Here is a 19049-nt window from a genome sequence, read left to right as displayed (position 1 = left end):
ATGGGTTTATCCTCTTCTTTTATGGAAGTATCTTTTCATGATTTCTGGTCATGTTCATGGCGATTAGGGTTTTGTGTTTGCTTTTTGCCTTAGTTGGCTAGTAAACCGAAATTGTCGTGTGTTAAAAATTTGAGTCGTCCTCTCTTTTTTTGTCCATGTCAACGTCAAGTGTGGTCAAACGAGTGGTTAGACATATTTAATGTTTCATCTCTAACTTGTAGATCAATTTCATGTTTAACAATTTAAGTGGCGAGTTAGCGAGTGTTGGTTTGGGTTTAAATCGGGAGGTCTCTAGCTTTTTGGGTGTTAGCATTTTATGTTAGCGAACTGGAGATTGTTAATGAAATTGATTTGGTCGCAAGGTCTCGAGCTGGTCTGATGTCATGCATTATAGTCACGAGAGTTAGCGAGTAAGTCATTCCATACAGTTGTCACTGGATCTAATGTTTGTTTAATGCTAGCATCTTTAGGTCGCGAGCTAGCAACTTGACAGTTTGTGGTTAAGTTTCATGGTTATTGCTAGCTCTTGAGGTTAAATGTCTTCAAACATGATCAAACCGTGAGCTAGCGAGTGAAGTGCTAGCGGAAAATATTGCCTTGTCGCTAACTCGTGAGGTATCAGATTGCTAAGTGCTGTCAGATCGAGAAATGAAGATGCTGTGCCACTGCCACGTGTCTCATATTTTTTAATGGACATGATGTGCTACTGCTCGCCCCTATTTATGAAGGTAACATAAAACATTGGAGAGTGAGCGACTATCAATTTTTGTTGGTACTCGCTGGGTCGCTACGGTTAAGAGATAAATAGTTTGAGATTTTATGGTTATCGCTAGCTCGCAGGTCCTTTCTCATCAAGTCAGTTTAAGTCGCGAGCTTGCGAGTACTGGGAGATTTTAGTTGTCACTACCTCGCAAGATGTTTTGCACTTGACCATTTTATGTTGCGAGGTTGCGACTGGGTGTGATTTTATGTTATCACAAGGTCGCGAGGTGTTCGTGGTTAAGTCATTTTAATTTGCGATCATGCGATGTGGTTGGTATCACAACTTTGTTGGTTTGGTCTCTTGCTCACAGGTTTTGAATTTCTTTAGCATTTTATATTACGATTTGGCAATAGGTAAGTTTTGGTCTAATTTTGTGGTCATCACATGCTCGTGGGTTTGTAAGTCATAAGGCAAAAAGTGTTGTGAGCATGCGATGGTGGTTAAGTGTCTTGTTGTCGCGAGCTCACAAGGGTTTAAATCAAGTTAAGTTTTGAGTTGCGAGCTTACGATGAAATAAGTTGTTTTGTTAGATTTGCAGTGGTTGCCAGCTCGCAGGTAAAGAAAGAATATTCCAAATGCTATTGCGAGGTTGTGATGGAAGGGCTTGATGAAGATCAATGATTGTTTCTCACTCGCGAGATTCTTTGAGGATTTGTAAAAGGGGTTGCGATCTTGTGATTAAGAGGATTTGGTAGCATTCTTGCTAACTCGCCGGTTACTTTCCAAAATGTTATAATAGGTTATGAGTGTGTGATTAAAGATTTGGAATGGCTTGGTTGCTAGCTCACGAAGGAGATTGAAGGAAGTGTAGTTCATCATGCGAGATTGCGAGCTGTTGCCACGTGCCTGAGTGACACTCCAAAAATTAACTGAGATAGAAAAGAGAAAAAGGGGTGCTAAGCAATCAGGGATTGACATGTGGACTTGTTTGTCAGGTTTTGTAAAAGTTTTGAATGACAATCAAATAGAAGGGCATGAATTCAAATTTCACACTAGTACTTCAACTTTGAATTAATGCCACAATAGCTAGTTCATGCAAGTTTGCCAATTAATGAGAGAAGTGACGACGCCCAAATACCATAAATTGCATGATAGAGCTGAGATTTTGTATAATTGCATTCTATCTTCAAGGTAATCCAATGAATTGAGCTCTGCAACAACGTTGGAGAATTCAAAGTGTTGGGTGTGGTAAAATTTCAGATTTTTTTTTCAGTTTTTCTCTTGCAGCTAAAATGAGCAAGGCGACGACAAGTGGAGGTTCCAAGCCCAAGGTCACCAAGGAAAATAAGGATAAGAAATACAAAAAAGAATTTGTAGATTTGTTTCCAGGGACTTCCATTACTTTCAATAAAAATGAAATGGCATGGAAAGATTTATGGAGCCAATGCAGAAACCCGACCATGCTTTATGTTTCTGGTACTACTCTGTTACATTATTTTTGGAATAATAGGGTTAAGGGTGTGCCGATGTCAAACCCTTGGGATTTAAATATAGAAAAGTTAATTGTGCCAGATGTGTATGTTGATGTGGATTTGATCAAAGAGTTGGCCAAAAGCTATTGCCCAGTATCTAGGGTAATCAGAAGAAAGAACTAGTGCTGCATGTACAAATATAGATTTGGAGTAGATTGCAGAGGATCATGACAAATACAAAGGTGTTATCAAGAAGCATGCAATGCCAAGATGCATGCCTAGGGTGGATGCGAAACAAGTTAGAATTCTAGATAGTATCGAGCCACCATTTGACATCACACCTTTCCACCATTATATGCATTGTACAATCTATGGATTATGCAGAGTGTTGGGTTTTGATGGAGATTCAACAATGTCAGCTGAATTACTGATGAGGGCTATGGAAATTCAACACCCAGATGTTAAAAAAGATTATGATTATGTGGGTTATGTGGTTGAACACATTCATAATGCTCTAGTTGAAATTTAGAGTGGTGCACCTAGCCCTACATTTAAGCATTATTCATTGCTAATGCATTTAATCTTGTTCTATAATGTTGAGTTCATGGATAAAGAACTGGAGCTATTCAAAGAAGAATTTGGTGTCTTAATGCCAATACAAAGATGGAACCAGGTTTGGGATAGTAGTTCTCCCCATTCTTCTTTCCTTTACTTTGAAATTTGGATTGTTTTGCCAATTGTGGAAATTCTAGGAACAAATAGGGAAATATTGCCAATTAATGTTAGGAGAGTTTTGAGACCTCACTAGTATGTTCCAGACTGGTCTATTTCACATAACTGGGGGGACTTTTTTCTTTTTTTGACAACTTTACTGTGATCAAAGTCTATGAGTGTCCTCATCCTTCCCATATTTTACCAAAATTTGTTCCAATTAGGATTTCTTTTATGGAGTTTATTTGGCAATTGACCCTAGCTGAAAAAGAATACTTTGAGAAACACAGGAAGGGTTATTTTCTTCCTAGGATTTGGGTTGTGTTTGATTTTACCATTGGTAGGAAATCCTTTGATGAAGTAAACAATTTCATTAAACAATATAGTTGGTTAATGTTGTGTCTAAATTTTGTGATCCTTAACAATTTATTAAACGTGTATTGCCAAAAATGACACATTGGGCCACAATAAAGGACCATGAACCATTGGATGATGAAGACGTGGTTACAAATTTGCTGAGAAAAGAGGAAGTAAAAGAAAGGAGAAGAAAATGGAAAATTTTGATGAGAGTTGAAGCAAAATTGAAGGATGTTGACCCTAGTTTCTCAAGTTTTTGCCCTGATAACCTGTACTTGGAGAGGATTAACAAAATGCTGAGTTTATATGAAACTCTGATGGAACAAATGCCTCAAATTCCAGAAGTGTCTACTCAGCAGCAAGACCCCCAAGATGGAAAATCTTCACATGGCAAGAGGCCACTTATTATGTCTGCTAATGATTTAGAGAGTGGGGATGAAGTTCAATCTGCCCGAGTGCCACTTGCAAAGAAACAAAAAACAAAGAGGAGGGTGCAATTGTGAGGAGATACCCTGCTAGAGCAATTGTTACAGAACAAGGACACTACTTTCATCAAATAAGGACACATCTCAGAGAAGCAAGGCAAAATGAAGAACAAGGAGAAACAAACGAAGTGCTTGCTCAAGGCTTTGATGAGCATGTGATGTTGTCAAATGAGTTCATGAAAGATGATGACTTTATTAAGTCAGATGAAGTTTTCTGAGAAGGTTGAAACAAAATCAATTAAGACAAAATTTGATCATAGTGGAAGGAAATGTAGAAAAGAATGAGGAGAATATCAAGGCACTGCAGAAATATGATCTTGACAGGGAGAAAATAACTGTGGATCAGGTAAGACAATTGGTTAAGAGTACTGGTATGATTGTGATGCATGACAGGGATATCCAATCTATTTTTATTATTGATCAAATTAGGAAGCAAGAGGACCCATTGTTTAAAATTGAATTTGAAATTGGAGATGTAATAAGAGGATCAATATTTAATCCTAAGTCAAAGACACTTGTTGCTTGGTCTTTTGTCCCTTCCACTTATTGTCCTCGATTTTAGCATGGCCAAAATCATGAGGCAACCCTACGAAATTGGTTTGTTTCATACCTTATGTTCTCCGAGAGAGCTTAATCGACTTGGTCAGTTAGTTCGTTTCATCCTTTGCTTTCCATTTTTATTATTTTCCTTGTTTCTTAAGTTTGCAGTTTTACCTGCAGTTCGGACTTTAAAGTCCGAACTGTAGGGTTCTTTTGGCCAGATACACTTTGGATTTTAAACTCTGGTGTGTATCTACATGTGGTCTTTGCCTATAGTTCGGACTTTAAAGTTCGAACTGCATGTGGTCTTTGCTCGCAGTTCAGACTTTAAAGTCCGAACTGCGAGTGCAAGTTGTATTAATGTCGCATTAATTGCTATTAGGGTTTTGTTAAAAGCTTTTTAAATTTAATTTTTTGCGTTTTATTTTCATTATGGTTTGTCTTCTTCTTCGCGCGCCCTCCTCTGTTCCTACCCGTCATGATTCGGATTTTCCTTGCTCCATTGTTGGATCTTTTTCCATCATCAGCGAAGTGGAAGAGGTAGGGTTTGTTTTAACTCTCTGGGTTTCTTTTTTGGTTTTGCTTCTTGTTTGTTTTTTGTTTTCCTTGTTGTTTTTGTTTGTCTTTTTTGGATTTCTCTCCAGAGGGCAATCGGATTTTGAAGTCGGATTGTATCCCTTGTTCCGGAGGACAATTGGACTTCAAAACTCGATTGCCCTCCGGAGCCCTCTTTCTAAAGCTGCATACTGGACTTTAAAGTCTGGTATGTAGCTGGAGATTTGTTCCTTCGCATATAGGACTTTAAAGTTTGATATGCCACATATTAACCTTCACATATCAGACTTTAAAATCCGATATGCAGAGGGGAGTAGGTCGGCATTTCGGATTTTAAAACCCGATATGCCAACCAGTTGCCTTTCCCCTTTGCAAGCACATCGGACTTTAAAGTCCGATGTGCCTTTAAATCCTTTCTGGGTAGCACATCGGACTTTAAAGTTTGATGTGCTTGTTGTTAGTTTTCCCAAGCACATCGGACTTTAAAGTCGATGTGCTGATGTTTTTCCCGAGTCTGCACATCAGACTTTAAAGTCCGGTGTGCATGTTGTTTTTTCCAGATTACACATCAGACTTTAAAGTCCAATGTGCTGTTAACATGTCCTAAGTTTTTACATCGGACTTTAAAGTTTGATGTGCAAATTTTTGTTTGTAAAGTAGCAGATCAGACTTTTTTCCCCGACCTGCTATTTTTGGTAGTTTTACTCCTAAGCCTGTTTTGAGTCCCGTTTTTCAATCCGTTTGAGAAAAATTGATTTTGATTATGATGAAATGCTAATCATTAGTGTTGAATGTAGTCATTGTGCATGAATGTCAAAGCTCTCTCACAACAAACCCGAGTCTTCCTCAGGACAACCTTCTCCAAGTAAAGCATCATCAAAAAAGATGAAATACAAGTACGATAGGTACTTGAATCTGTACCCAGAGAGTTCAGTGGACTCAAATATTAAGGAGATCAGGGACACCAAAATTGGGCATGTTAACATGCAAGAGTTTGTTGACCGGGTTCAAAAGGCTCCTGTACGTCTAACCAATTTAATCAAATCTGAGCTGCATAAGTATGCATCTTTCCCAGTTGCGTCTCATGATCCTGGATTTGTACTAGCAATAGCTGATCACTTTGATCCAAGCACAAGGCAAGTGAAAGATGAAGATCAGAATGTCATCATGACTCTGGACAATGTATTCTTCAATAGTGTCTTTAAAGGTTCATCAGTTGAAGAAGTAGATGATATTTCTTAAGAGAGTGCTCAAGAGTACTACGAGAAACATGAGGATAAATGCAAAAAAGTGATCAATACTATTTATCTCTCTACTGCAAGAAATTCCCTCACCTCACGATGGCCTAAGTCTTTCCACAAGAGTGATTTTAATGAGGAATATAATGACATGGTTACTATGTTATCCAGAGTGATAGGATTAAAAGACTCATTATTTCCAAAGCTGGATGACTTACTACATAAATATAATCAGAAAGGGAGCTGCACGAATTGATTGGGGAGAATAGATCAGTGATGCGCTTTGTGCCCAATTCAAAGAGGTCAAGGTAACACTGAAGTTTTATATGACCTCATACCTAGTTTACGCAGCTGCTTCAATGAGGCAATATCCAGGCTTGTCAATCAAGGGTTGCAGAAGAGTGGTGTCCATTTGGGAGTACTATGACCAGCTAACTATCAAAAATCAAGGTAATCACAGGAGGGTTAATGATGCCTTCTTTGCTATATGGAAGTGCATTTTTGATAAAGGCCTGTAGAAGAGAAGAATATCAAAGGCCACTTATAGCAGGGTGTCTCATTTTGGGTGCGTATTTCTATTGTTTCCCACATTCACTTATATCCGAATTGGATGTTTCTCAGGTGAGCCCTTCATTCTTCCAAGGTTCCCTTCAAACAAAATTGTTCTTATGGAGTTGTGCAGACAATTGATTAATGTACATGAGAAACAATCACAAGCACATAAGATTGGGCTGAAATTCCCAGAGTCAATTGGTAGGTATTCAGTGCTAACCAACTCCAAGGCCAAAAATATGGAGGAGGAAATGCAATGGAATACCATGAGAAGGTTCAAGGCCCGAACCGATTTTAATTTTTGGGGTATAAAGAGCAAGCTCAAAAGGACTTACACTCGTGTTTATAGGTTTGAGGATGTTTGGGCGGATTGTCAGAATGAGGAGGATATAAGAAGGATGGATTTCAACCACCTTAATCTAAAACAAATTGAAAATATAGATCTAGCTAAGATCCCAATGACTATGGAAGACACATATGACATAGTGGACCCTGTTTATTATGAGAAGAAGATTGCAGACTCCCCACTTCCACTTGTGTAATGGTCAAAGAAGGAAAGAAAGTCCATTATGCAAAGGATCTCTCCCATCTTAGAAAACACCAATGCTTGGTTGCTAAAAAAGAATTTCAGGATGAAACAACTTCCCACTAGTTTAGGAGATGATGACAACAGTGATGGTCCATTGGGCAAGATAGCAACGGTTGAAACAAGAACAAAGAGCAGGGCAGACTCACAAGCACTATCCTTAGCTACTGTAATACAATCAAAAGGTAAAGGGCCCAAAATCAAACTTACAGTTAAAGGGTCGAAGAAGGGTGAATCATCATCCACACCACAGGAAGTAGTGACGAAGGAGCCAGAACAACCACCTACCAGTGAAGTTGGAAAGGGAAAAGAGGTCGAAGAAGGTGAAATTCCTCAACAAGAGGAAGTATAGGCAGAGGAAGTATCACATCCATTTGAAGTTGATGCCCCGATTACTTCACAGGTAATCATCCATTCTATTGACTTTGACTCTGACTCTGACCAAGAGGATGAAGATTTTCATGAGGATGGAGATCTATTTATGGGCATGACGCAATCAAAGATCATTGGTCATTTTTTTACAATAACCAACTTCTCTAATTTAGATGATATCCGTTCATCTACTTTTGAGTCTACCATGATGGATTTTAATGAAACCTTACAAGATGCACTTGCAGAACAGGTTTCGATAGATTTACCTGCCACTACTACCACCATCATAACAATTCCTCCATTGGTAAGTGTTGAAGGTACACTCATAGCACCCTCGACTCTCCCACCTGTAATTGAAGAGGTAGAAGCAACAAATGTTCCACTAAATGCTTCAATATCAACACCATCAGTAACACTCATAATTGCTCCAAGTTCCAGTCAACCTGCCCCTAAATCTTCAACCCCAAGTCAGCAAGGAGCTACTACTCCATCACCCAATCTAGAACTACCCCCTTGGATGGAAGTAGTGGCCCCTAAGAGGAAAAAATAGGTAATATCTCCTGATGAATTTGACTTTGAACTTTTAGTTCCTCCAAAGCCTAAGGGAACAAAAAAGCCAAAGATAGTATCTCAAGTGGTTGTAGACCCAGCTTCCAAGAGGAAATACACTGAAGTTATGGTGTCATCGTTAGACAAGGACAAAGGCAACATACAATCAGAAGATTATACCATGCAGGTTGTAGAGCTCGAGGTGGAAACACATGAGAGTGTGAAATTAGATTCTCAGACAACCCTTAATTCTTTATTGATAAGATTGGATCAAGAGAGGGATGAGAAAAATGTCTTGAAACAAAAGTGTGAATAGTTGACCAATGTCCTTTTAAAGGTAACACAATCTTCTCAAGAGGTTGAAACTATAGGATCATCAATAGACACCGAAGCTCTCAAAAAGATTGAACAGGTAGGAGCTAAAGGCCGGGTCATGGACGAATGGATCTCGCAGCTAAGGTCAGAAGGCTCTCATCTTCTGAGCTCAATAGTGGAACTATTGTCTGATTATGAAGTGATCCAAAGTCAAATGCAAAGACTCAAAACCTCTTTATCACAGGAAATTCAGGAAGTTGTGAAAAGCACTACCTTGTGGAGCAAAATGGAGGATTTCAGGATAGATGTCTTGGTTGAGAACAAGGTAATTCCCACAAGGGAGAAGTACATTCAGATCTTGTCATTATTGTCTCATAAACAAGAGACAATGAAGTTAATGATTGCAAAGCTGGACCGGGAGAAGAAAGAAGGTGACGATGAGGTTGACCTTATTTTTTCTAAAGTTGGTGATCTCCCTTGCTATTTATATGATAGCAATCAAAATCTTGTCATTGCTGAAGTTGTCACACAGGAATTCCTTTCCTTGATGGACCAATGCACGAGACAAGATTTCTTGCTTGATATCTTTGATAAACTGTTAGAAATTCAAGTCAGCTTTGAAGTCCTCACATCCATGTTGAAGGATGTTAAAAAGAAATAGGTGAAGATTCAAGATGCAATGTCTTGCATCCAGATCATCACAAGTTCTACCTTGATGCTGAACGAAGTAGAGGTCAAAGCCATCCTTGCTAAATTCAATGTTTTCCAGAAATCCAATGAAGAAGAGAATCAAGAATGAAGTACCCTCTTTTGGCACTCTTTGTTCATGTAGCTGCACCAATAAATGTTGTCAATTTTTGTGCAGCTGCACGTTTTCTTTATGTAGTAGTTGTAGTAAAATGGGACTGTGTGGTTGAACAAGTCAACTATACCCACCTTTTTCTCAACTTCTTTTCCTATATAAGGAGGACCTTTTTGTAAATATTTTTATCTTTTTGATGCTTAGCAAAACTCTGCTAGATTTTTATCCCAATCAAAACTTTGGGCTTTTGTGGTTAAAATTCAATCAAACAAATAAAGAAAACAATTTTGTTGATTGCAAACTTTGTGTTGTATCAAGAAAGCTGTTTATATTATTTAATGTTCCTATGTCCATTGAATACATATTACCTTTACTTCTTTGATCTTTAAGATATTGCTACGTGGTTAGAGAGCTTTCAAATCTTGCCAATAGACTTTGTGCTCTCAGCATACTTGAGAAATCTGTTGATAAATTAAGTGATTTGTAGTAAGCTTTGTATTGCTGCGGTTATTTGTAGTTTAATGGATTAGAAATCTATACTTGAAGACTTTGAGCTTTAAGCTAAGTTTCTAATTGTTTAATTTGTAAAAATTAGTGTGAATTATTGTTACCATAAAGGAGACTTTGTGCCACTTAAAAGTAACTCTTTGTGTAGTTTGTTAGATTAATAGTTCTTTTCTTTAAGTATCTGAAGAGGTAGAAAAATTGTAACTAGGTGAAGGGAGAATACATAAACTCTGAAAAAAGAGAGTTATATGCCCAACACCAACCCACAAATTTAATTTCTTATTAATTAGAGGAGAAATTTCATAGGGAACCTCCCCTTGATGAGAGGAGAGATTAATTTCTTAGCATAGCGTTGTATGAATTTTATGTTTTGTCATTAGTACGCTGGTGACAAAATATTCACCCAACACCACTCAAAAGCCCCACCTTGTAAATATCCAAGTAGAAAAGAAAGATGGCAGAATGATTTGGAATTTGCAGAACACAAGTGACATGAACATTGCCTCATTTTTTACTCAAGTTTATTTCCTGAATTTATCAAAAATAGAGGATTTGTCAAGAAGATACACAAAAAACATATAACCAATTGATTGTATTAGCTAAAAAATATGAAGAGACACTGATGAAGAAGGCCGCTCTGGAGGAAGAGTTAGTGGAGTTGAAAGAAAAAATTGCAAATGAGCCCCCTCCAATATAGATTATAGAACAAGTACAAGAAATACTCATTGATGTGACAACAAAAATGGAGGAATACACAGAGAAAATTGAAAATCTTGAAAAGGAACAAAATGTCAAGGCTATCTCTGTTGTGTCAGAAATTCTGAAACATAGGATTAATGTATTGAAAGGAAAATTGATGGTAGCGCATGAATTGCACATTTCTTTGAAAGAGGCAAGTATAAAATCCTCTGAGGCTGTCGCTTTTCTTGGACCTTTGTTCAATGTTTGGTTAGGAAGAAGTAGATTAATGGATAAGATGGATACTGCAATGTTGTATAGTGATGAGTTCCCTCCCAAGACCAGTGACACTAAAGACATGGTAGAGGTAATCAATGTAGCTTATGTATTTTTCACAGGGAAGGATGTGCTTATAAATAAAAACTTGCAGACATTTGGGGAAGGTTATAGTACATTGGTGCCTTCAATTTATGGTGGTAATGGAAAATTGAAATCAATTTCTGATTGGACCAGTGAATTTGATTTGATTCTGGAGGGAGAAGAAATAATCAAGCATATAGATGACTAGGTTGATGTTTATTTCCTTAACGTTATGCTTGATTTGTTGTTCAAGGTTGAGGTTGACCATACAAAGTTTATTGTTGAGGCTAGGGCAGTTACAGATGCCAGATGGAGAGAGTCAGTTGTAAAGTTGGAAGAGGTAAAGGCATTCAGTTGGCCAACAATTGGACACATGGCAAGCCATGCTAAAGAAAAAGAAGACATGTTAGGTTGTTACCCAAGATTACTCAAAGTAATCCTAAGCTTGTTGCATCCTCATCTTATAAAAGGATTCCAAGATTAATTTGAGAGGGATGGCCACTTTTTTTTTTGATCGATAGAGAGGGATAACCACTTTTATTGATGTTGAAAACTCTGATAATAGATCAAGAATTTGATAAGTGCATAGCTGAATCACATTTTGAATCTACTTTCTGATATCAATATGACTATGTTATCATTTTCAGTTTGAAATCTTCACATAATTGTCTTTGTGTTGAATTTATGTTTTCACTGTGAATTGAATGGTCAAGGGTTTTTCAATTACGTGTCTACAAGGAAGATTATAGAATTGTTCTAGGATTTCTTTCAAGGAAAGACTTAAAGTTTTTGGGGAAGTTTCAGTGAAATCTTTTTTTTTAATACAAATTTGATGATTATATCATTTGTATGAATATGGGTTGTGTATGTAATGGCATATTCATTCTTGTTTATCTGCAAATGAATCTTATTGAAGTTTATTATCATGTTGTCTTTGAATTGTAAGTGACTCTATGCCCTAGGATAAGGCACTGGTTTGTTGTCTTGATGTTGTCTTGATGAAGTGACCTTCCAATTATAATAGTTGATTCATTCTGGGTGAATATGTTTTCTTGTTTGCCTTTGATTATGAAAGTGTAATTTTTTTGAGATCTAATTTTATGATTGCATTCTTTTTATATTAGATTTGATTAGATTTTGGATCTACTCTCATTTGTGTTTCATTATTACATGATACATCTTGTTTAGGGTTCATTCAATTTATTTGTACATGAGCATTATACTGATCATACCTCTCTTATGGCTTGTGATAGTGATGATCATGCACCTAGTAAGGCTTTACCTTATGTCATTGACAACCTCTCTTAATAAGGCTTTACCTTATGTCATGAATTGATTTAAAATTCTTCAATCAACTTTTCATTCCATGTCTATAATGTTAGTGTGATAGTTTCTTGCTCCACTTTAAGTTGCAGATCAATGAATGATTTAATTCGCCCACAAGAATTAATTTAATTCTTTGAAAATTATTTTTATTTGCCAATATATATTTTTTACGTTTTGAAAGAAGGTTGAAATCGGCAATATTTTTTTTTTTACGTTTTGACAAAAGGTTGAAATCACCAATATCTTTTTTTATGGTTTGAAAATAGGTTGAAATCGCCAATATTTTTTTTTATGGTTTGAAAATAGGTTGAAATCGCCAATGCCATTATTTTTTTGGTTTTAAAAACATTACTGTTCGCCCATGCAAATATTTTTTGTTTGTTTTAAAAACATTACAATTCACCATTATTTTTTACAAACTTTGAGCGATCAAGAATGATTCACCAATGGAGATTATTATTTTTTATCCCTAAACTGCAAAATTTTGCCAGTAAAATTAATATTTTTCTCGACAATTATACACGTTTCCCCAGGTTTTTACACCTTGTCTGAGGGGGGGGGGCGGGTTTCTTAAATTTTTCCCTAACCCTAGCACACGGGAGAGAGCGCAACGACTACATCGTAGATGTGTAGGAAGATAATTCCAGTTTAAAATATTAATATATATTATTTTATAATATTTATCATAAAAATATAGATTCATTTTGAATATTTTGATATGATAAAATATAATTGTGTATAATTTTTAAAATATTTTGACAAGAATTTTTAGAATAGTTTCTCTTTTCTTATATGAATTTAAAAACCTGTCATAATAGATAAAATTTAATCTTGATGTTTATTATTATTATTTTTATTGTTAAGGGGCACATTTTAAGGTGTCGAATAGTGAATAATTTTGACATTTAAAAAGTTGCCATAATAGATAAAATTTAATCTTGATGTTTATTATTATTATTTTTATTGGTAAGGGGCACATTTTAAGGTGTCGAATAGTGAACAATTTTGACTGGAGCTATTAATTAGTGGGGCCACATTTTTGAGGGACCTCATCCTCAAAGATGTTTGACAATTCCATCCTTATATCTCATCTACCATCCTAATCCTCCATGCTTACACATAAGTGTCTCCTTATCTCTTTGTTGCCACATGTAGGTATCTCCTTATCTCTCCATTGTTGTTTGTTCCTCCTCATCTCTCCATCGTGTGCTAGGAATCTCATTATCTCCTTATCTCTCCAGTGTGCGACTTCTCCTTATTCCTCCATTACATGCATACCTTTGTCTTTTGACCACGACATATCTACAACTGATAGCATGGATGATTTATTATTTCAGCATGGGGGCCTCTAATAACTGTCGGTCTTACTGGCACAATCACCTCCGAGGCCTGCTCTCAGCCAGCTTGAAATATTGTGCACCGTGAACTACTAATAAAAAACAAACCACCTTCGTAGAAACTTGTCAAGAAGGGAAACATGGTTCTACCCAACACATCAACGTGTTGGGATTTGAACCCAGGAAGTGGCATAAACACCACCTTGCAACTTTTTGTTACACCATGAGGACATCTCCAATCTTGACGTTTATTATTAATAATTAAGTGATTATCATTTAATATTCATAGGTAATATATATATGATTCTACAATATTTATAATAAATAATATTAATTTATAATCTTTTCAAAATAGAATATAATTGTAAACAAGTGCCACGAAGTGGTGAGTACCTGCCTTCACAGTATTCTAATAAAATATTTGTTGCAATTCTTAAATATAATTGTGAGATTATGCGAGAAGCGAGAATCGAGCCAAGATCTCATGGCGGTCGTAGATCACATGCAACTCCTCACACAACGGATGATCGAAGATCAAAATAGCTAAATGAAGACAATTTCAATATGAGAGAGAAATGGAGACAAAGAGGAGAATTTGGAGAAGACTCTCACTGAGCTATCACTCCACTAACTTGACTAGTGAAGGTGAGAGTATAGTGCTTATTATATAGAAAAATATAAGCATATACATCCAAGGGGTTCATTAACTCCTATTCCCCATAAAAAGTGGGAGGTTTTACCTTCTTGGTAAATGCCAAAACATGTGGCATAACCTCCTTACATGAAGACAAAAAAGGAGTTGAGAAAGTTGGCACATAAGGCCAAAAGAGGGTGTGAAACCCAACTACCCCATAACCCACTTAGGAAATGACAAAATAGTGGTTATGAGAGGTGGCACAACAAGCCAAAAGGGGGTGTGTAACTCAACTACCCATGTGAGGTGGAGAGTTACACATGTAGCTGAAGTATTTTGTCACATGTCCTCATATAAACCACTCCTATTAACCTAAGCAAGCTTAAATAATATATGTGTAGGAAAAATAAATACCCCCTAACATAAGGAAAATAAAAAACCTACACTAACACCCCCCCTTAAGCGTACCTTAGGTGGGTGAACATATGGGTCCCAATAAATGCAACCATGTTAGGTACCCATGTACATAGATAGGCCCCCCAAAAGAAGAAGCCCCCCATAAGAGGAATAGCCCCCCCCTAAATAAGGAGAGAAAGAAAGGAGGACTAAGAAGTCCCTCCTGAAGTAGACACCCGTTGTATCCCAAGCAAAGATCGCAAATGAAGGAACTTTCTTTTAGTGAAGGGTTTGATGAAGATGTCCGCAGTTTGCTCCGTTGTAGAACTATACTTAAGATCAATGATGCCTTCTTGAATGAGCTCCCGAATATAGTGCATATGTATCTCAATGTGTTTCATCCTCTGGTGATGAACTGGATTTCTTGAGATCTATATAGCACTTTGATTATCACAAAAGATGATAGTAGGCTTCCTAACTGGAATACCAAACTCAATGAGAATATTCTGAAGCCAAATAGCCTCAGTGGTGGCATTAACTGCCCCTCGATACTCAGCCCTTGTTGATGAAAGAGAAATTACAGACTGCTTCTTACTCGACCAACAAACTGGACCAGAACCAAGTGAGAAGCAATACCCTAAAGTGGACTTGTGATCCTGAGAATCACCCGCCCAATCTGAATCCGTATATCCCACCAAGTCAATATCCATGCCTATTGCATACTGAATTCCATAATTGTGAGTACCTTGAATGTAGTGGAGAATCCACTTAGCTGCTTTCCAATGCAACTCATGTGGCTCCTAGATGAATCTAGAGACCATGCCCACCGCATATGAAATGTCAGGTCTCGTATGAGTCAAGTAGATGAGGCTCCCATCAATTTGTCGATATAAAGTGCTATCAACCAAGGGTGAAGAGCACTTAGCCTCAAGTTTGACCCCAAACAAAAAAGGAGTAGGTGTAGGCTTACAATCAACCATGCGAAATCTAGAGAGCATATCGAGTGCATACTTGGGTTATCCAAGGAAGATGCCTAAAGAAGATTGAGTAATCTCAATTCCCAAGAAAAAAATGTAGAAGACCCAAGTTTGACATCAGAAATCTATCATGTAGAGAAGTTTTCACTACCTTGATGGTGGATGAGTGACTCCTTGTGATCAACAAGTCATCAACATAGAGAACTAGAAATGTGAGAGTATCATCCTGGTGCAGAATGTAGACGTTCGGATCAGAATGACATTGAGTAAAACCAACTGTCAGAAGGAAGGATTCCATCTTGGCATACTAAGCTCGAGGAGCTTGTTTGAGGCCATAGAGAGACTTTCAAAGTCAACACACAAGTGAAGGATCTTGAACAAACCATTGTGGTTGCTCCATGTAGATTTCCTCCTGAAGGTCACCATGAAGAAATGCACTCTTGACATCCATTTGATGAACTTCCCAATGATGGGTTGCAACAATAGCAAGGACAAGCTGGATGGAATTCATCTTAGCAACTGGAGCAAAAGTCTCAGAGTAATCAACCCCTGGAACTTGGGAAAAGCCTTTTTCTACCAAGTGAGCCTTATACTTATCAACTGACCCATCTGCTGCAAATTTTGTTTGATAGATCCACTTGCATCAAACAAGTTTCCTTCCCTTAGGAAGAGGAACTAAATCCCATGTGTGATTCCTTTCTAAGGAATTAAACTCTTCTTGCATTGCAGCATCCCATTCAGGAACACCTGTAGCTTCTCGAAAAGACTGTGGATCAGAAGCTGAAGCAATGAAGAGATGTGGAGCATGCTAAAACTGTGACCTAGTTCTTCTAGAATTTGATGGATCACCAAGCCAATCTCCTATTGACTCAAAAGTTTGTCAAGCCCAAAGAGGCACTGAAGCTGGAGAGTCTGGGGGAGAATCATCAACCTCTGAAGGATGAATATGAGAAGAATGTGAATCCTCACCATCATTGTCACCATCTAAAGTGGAGGAAGAAGACTCCTCAATAGGATTAGGAGGATTAAGATCCTCAGAAGAACTGTCATCATCATGCAATGTCTCCAATGTGATAGTGGATGGAGAAGTGGTATGAGAAGAAATAGAAGAACTCTCCTCAAAACAAACACTCCTCTCAATGAACAACTCATGTGTAGAGGGATGGAGAAGTCTATACCCTTTGACATCATCTAGATACCCAACAAATATGCAAGGCTTGCTCTGCGGATCCATAGCCTTGCATTTCTCTACTGGAATGTGGGCCCATGCAAGAGAACCAAACACTCTGAAATGCTTAACTGTAGGTTTCTGACCTGTCCAAGCTTGAAAAGGAGTTACCCCCTTCACAACTTTATGAGGAACTCGGTTCTAGATGTAACATGCATAATTGATGGCCTCTGCCCAATACTGAGGTGCCAAAAACTTGGAGTGAATCATACAATTTGCCATCTCCTTCAAGGACCTATTCTTCTGTTCTGCGACACCATTCTGCTGAGGATTGTATGGAACTGTGTGCTGCATGTTGATACCTTCTGAAGCACAAAATTGTTCAAACTGATTATTAACATATTCACCCCCATTATCTGTACGCAGAATCTTGATGAACTTCCCAGATTGTTTCTCCGCAAAAACTTTGAAATCTAGAAAATTATCAAATACCTCAGACTTTTGTTTGAGAAAGTAAACCCATGTAAAACTGGAAAAGTCATCAATAAATGTTAAGACATATCTAGCCCTACTAAAAGATGGTTGTGGAAATGGTCCTGCCAAGTCACTATGTACCAACTCCAATAGCTGTGGAGCTCTCCATGCTTTGCCTTTATCATACTTCTCCTCAGGATGCTTACCAAGAATACATCCCTGGCAAACTCCATCAAAAAATTGAATAGAAGGCAACCTTGAAACCATGTCTTGTTTACTGAGTTGTTGCAAGTAATGATAGTTCAAGTGGCCAAATCGTTGATGCCACAAACAACTAATCTCATCTGCACGAGTGAGTAAAACTGTCGAAGGAGAGTCAGGAACAAAGTGAGAAAATTGATATAATCTGGATTGATGATCTGCTTTTCCCACAACAATAGTAGACCCATTATGCATTTCACTAATTACCACTATATTTGGTGTAAACTCAACTCGCTTGCTAGAACCAGTGTGAGTGATCTGATAAACAGATAGGAGATTAGTTGATAAAGATGGATGGTGCAGGAGCACCTAGGTCTCATTTTCAACACAGGTTTGAGAGTAAGTTTGATTTTTATTAGCTTTGAGTTGGAAAGGTTGATTAAGTTATTTTTGTGTTGTTTTAAGTTGTTTGGATGAGTTTTGAACTTATTGTGTGGTTTTGGTTTCCTGTTTTCATCTTTTGCTCAAAATTGCCAGTTTTGGAGTTGCCTGGCAAAATGTTGTAAAAAGTGATTTTTTAATGTGTTTTTGTTTTGAAAATGTCTAGACATGTTTTGTGTTTGGTTTGTAGGTGTGAGTAGTGTTCTTAGGTGTTTTGTAGGCTTTGAGATCAACCTTACACCTTCTAGGCATCAAAAGTTGTCATTTAGGCATCAAAATGTCAAATTTAGTGTTCTTGGACATGTACCTATCTGTAAAAGAGGCTAACCAACTTGGAGTGGTATTTATTCTCCTGTTTGAACTATTGTAAGGGTTGATCAATCAGAGTTATTAATCATTTTGAAAGTTTGCACTCATTTTACCTTGTTTTTCCCTAGTTTCTAACTTCATGTGAACAATAGTCCATACACTTGCTGTACTTGGCCATACTATTCTTGCATTTTTAGTTTCTACTATGTTCTTTTAAACTTCTCCCTTTGGTGGCATTCAATTTCATCAAGTTTTGAGTTTGTAGCAAAATTAGTTTGATTTGACAGTTTCACTGCCTTGTCTAGGAATTTGGAAAGGACGCTTGACCAACTTGGCTTTTTGAAGTCCTAAAATGTTCATGGCTTCTCAAGAACCAGTTGGTCAATTTGTAAATTATGTAAATACATGTTTTGGTTTCAAGAGTGCAGGTGCAAGGAGTTTTGTGGCCATGGAGCCCTAGGCAAGTGTGCCATTTGGCTAGGGTCTTGTAGAAGTTTGATGCTTTGCTCTTCCATAGCAATTGCATTTATTTGGTGGACATACCTGCCTTGATGTCCAAGTGATATGTGCAAGCAAAGAGGCTTTCTAAGCCATGACAAGGAGGGTTACATGTTTCAGTTTTGTGAATTGTAAACCAAAACAGTGAGTCTCTGTTTGGTAGTAGTTTTTCCTTCTTTTGTTTTCTCTCCACCATTTATTGGTGTGTGTAAACCTTGTATAATCTTTGTTTGTTTGAAAACAAGAAAAAGGAGTGGTGTAAACCTTGCCCATGGGTATTGTGAATGCCAAGATCAATCAATGATCTCTTTAGGCAAAATGGTAAACGCCTAGCAGGCTGTCACAGTCATCTAGGACTGATTTTTACATTTGTTTTGAGGTTGTATATGTAATCTCCCTCTTCAAAATGGCAGGTATGAAAGACACTAAGCATCAAAAGGAAGAGAATTGTTAAGAAAGCACAAAACAGACCTTGGAAAGGAGTTCTAACAATGTGAAGTGCAGGT

The sequence above is a fragment of the Cryptomeria japonica genome, chromosome 11 (genome assembly GCF_030272615.1).
Source record: "Cryptomeria japonica chromosome 11, Sugi_1.0, whole genome shotgun sequence".
In the NCBI taxonomy this organism is placed as follows: domain Eukaryota; kingdom Viridiplantae; phylum Streptophyta; class Pinopsida; order Cupressales; family Cupressaceae; genus Cryptomeria; species Cryptomeria japonica.
The sequence above is the reverse complement of the archived record's forward strand: the minus strand, read 5'-3'. Positions refer to the sequence as shown.